The sequence below is a fragment of the Muscardinus avellanarius genome (genome assembly GCF_963383645.1).
Source record: "Muscardinus avellanarius genome assembly, chromosome: 22".
In the NCBI taxonomy this organism is placed as follows: Eukaryota; Metazoa; Chordata; class Mammalia; order Rodentia; family Gliridae; genus Muscardinus; species Muscardinus avellanarius.
The window spans coordinates 3,004,840-3,008,318 of NC_137808.1; positions in this window are offsets into that span (position 1 = coordinate 3,004,840).

Below are 3,479 nucleotides of genomic sequence, written 5' to 3' on the forward strand. Positions count from 1 at the left end.
AACATCTCCAGAAGTCGTCCGTCCTTCTTGGCTCTACTTTAGAATTATCGTCCGTTCCTCTGAAGTACTTCCCAGAATACGGTCCTTCCTCAACCCAAGAAATTGCCTTTTTCAGAGTTTATTTCTCATGTGCACTGCTGAAGATATGTATCCCTAATCCTTCCTAAGAATCGGCTAGAGTTGTCATGGTAAAGCCGGCGCACCACGGCCTCTCACACATGACTGTCTGCAATAGTGTGGAGAGTTGTTTTTTTTTTAAAACACATACTCTTGACCATCTTAAATCAAGAAAATGACATATTTTCAGTCTGGTCTTTCTGGGCCAGAGTTTTCTATTGGTTTTCAGTAAATGTCTATACTATCATTATGAAGTCCGGTAGTTAATACTGATACTAACGGATGCAGCGTGCAGTTTCTAGCGCCGCACACAGTATTTAGAAAACCTTTAAGCCTGACTCGTGTGGGACACCAACAATGTTTATTTTGTCTCACAAATGCATGTGAAATGTATAATTACACCTTAGCAATTAAAAAATGGTCTGCCAAGAGTGAGCGGGGCACCAGATGAGTGTTGGTTCTTTACGCTGCAGAGATCCTGGCTGGTGCATTGATGAATCACTGCCTTCCGAGGGTCCTTCACCACCAGATGGCAGTGGGTGTGGGGAGTTAGAGCATGCTGTTTTCTATCTGTCCAGAGCACTACTTTTTTTCTCTTTCAACACACTTTTTTTAAGGGGTTGGGGACTGAAGATTTTTCTCCAAAGCTTTCATGAGTTTAGAGCATCCCCGCCAGTGTAATAAAACCTGTTAACGACGTCAGACTTGTTCAGACACCTGTTCTTGTCCTTCCTGTCTCCAGCCATTCAGTCAGTGCTGCTGCATGACACGCGATACGTCCACTTTCTATCTCCAGTCAGGAAGGTGACTGTCAGCACAAGAGAGACTGATAAATAAAAATTCTTATTTTTCTCTTAGCGGTCTAAGGCTCGGCACTCTTTTGTCTGGTGCCATCAGACATCCTGATTGTTGTGACGACTCTAGAGCTGGCTGCTTCCTCTCCTGTAAACGCACAATATGTCTGCAGGTTGTTCCACAATCGCACGGAGAACGGAGGGACCGAAGCTCTTTGTCCTCTGATTCTAAGACACAGACGCGTGTAAGAACTTACAGCGAACGTGTTTGGTAGCCTGACGATCTCCACGTCCATAAAGGGACGCATTCACCCGGGTTCACTGGTGACTTGGGCCTCATTTAGACCGACGGGCACACCTGCCACGTGTGGCCTCACACCGTGTGTCACCGTTTAGCTCTGACACGGTGCGTTTCCAGATGTGTCCAGCACGCAGAGTAGTCAACAGCAAGTTCTTTTAACGAATACCACTTTTAATTTATACAGACTGCCATGGCCTTAAAAACAAACCCTGTACAGAATACTGGCCCGTGTTGCACAGACACTACTCGTTCTCCCCCATTCACGTTTTTAAAATGAGAATCTGGGCTTTTAAAGTTCTCTTCCAGTCTTTGAGGCAGGCCGCATACTTCCGAGCTGGGCCGGGTGGTTCTGGAAGTGGAGGGCCGTGTCAACTTGCTGCTGTGGTTTGACGCATTGGATGGTGTCTGCGAGCTGCGACAGACCCGGGGGCAACTTGCTGGTGCCTAAAGGAGGGACTGGAACCTGGCGCGCGGCATCGTGGGGCTGTAGAGGTTCCGAGATTGACCTAGCGCTAAACCTTAACGTGTCTGTCTGTTGCTTCCAGCCTTCCCGGGACTTCTAAAAGGCTACTACCAACATTTTCCTGTGCATAACCTCTGCATGTGAAAACGTAACAGTTACTGAACTTTGTAAATAAGGAAATTTTTTATTTAGGTAGATGCATTTTTCGTCTCTTTACTGTTCTTCTCGGCTCTATTCAATAAACTTGCGTTTTGAGGGTTGTATTGGTGATTTCCACGAAAAAATGTGTGTCAGGATGGAAGATGCAGACTTTCTGGAAGGAGGTGGAAAGAAAATTGCCATCAGGAGGGTCCACGGACCACGTGTGAGAAAGAAATCAGCTCGGCCCTCAAAGAGTTGGGTCTGTGGGCTACTTGAAATAGAAATAAACTTTTAAAATATACACACTTGACTTTGTGATTCTTTTTTTGGAGGGGAGGGGATGCTTCTACTTGTAAACTCGTGATACACCGAATTTAGGACTTTGATTTTTTTTTTGGGGGGGGGCGGGTCTGGGAATGGAACTCAGGGGCATTTGACCTCCGAGCTACACCCCCTGCCCTATTTTTATTCTTTATTTTGAAACCTGGTCTCACTGAGTTGCAGAGGGCCTCACTAAGTAGCTGAGGCTGTCCGCGAACCACGATCCTCCGGTCTCAGCCTCCCGAATGCTGGGATTACAAGCGTGTGCCACCACGCCCGGCTAATTTAGGACTTTTTTTTTTTTTTTTCTTTTGGTGGTACTGGGGTTCCTGGAAGCCCTTCTACCTCCGGGCTACACTCCCAGACCTATTTTTACATTTTTATTTGGAAACAGGGTCTCCTAAGCCAGCGCGCGCGGCTTCGAACCTGCGCGATTCTCCTGTCTCTGCCTCCCCAGCGCGGGGATGACAAGCGTGCGCCACCACGCCCGGCTAATTTAGGACTTTTAAATGGCAGTAGTTAGTTAGTAAAACATTCCATAATCTAGTTTTAAAAATCAAGCCAAGATACTAATAAACTTGAATTGCACGTCAGTTGGAAAATACTTTAAACAAACATACCACCTGCTGCTGGTTTTCCCACAAAGGCACATTTTAGTCATGTATTTGGCCCATTTGCTAGTATGTTACCTACTCTGTGAAACAAAGATAAGTCAGTATTTACCTCATCACAGGTATCGGAGAAATGGTTTTATATTCCGTCAAGTTCATTTGGCTTTCTCTGCATGAACATCCTTTTGGCTAACTGGTTGTGTGATTTAGATTTAGCATTTCTGTCCCTAGGGCTTTTATTTTGCTGAATCAGTGGCATTTAATCAATAGGTTTGGTACCTCACCAGTCTCCTACTAAAGGTGGAGCGTGGCTGTGGTGGCGCACACTTGTAGTCCGCTACTCGGGAGGCTGAGACGGGAGGATTGTGAGTTCCTGGACAGCCTCAGAAAGTTCTGAGACTCATCAACCTAGCAAGACCCTGTCTTCAACTAAAAATAAAAAAGGGTTAGGGGTGTGGTTCGGAGGTAGAATGCCCCAGTTTCAATTCCCAGTATCACACACAAAAAAGGTGTGTGTGTGCGTGTGCGCGTGCACGATTGAAGATAATACAGTTAACATCATTCTAAGTTTTTATTTGCTTTAAAAAACCGACCTCTGGAATTAGTCCCTTTGATTCTGTCCAGTCAGATGGGTGTTTTGGACCATGACTACTTTAGTCCACATTGTGTTTTGGCTGAGAAACGAATTGCCTTGTCCCTTCTCTCTTTGTAGGGTTGAGCTACGCCGAGTT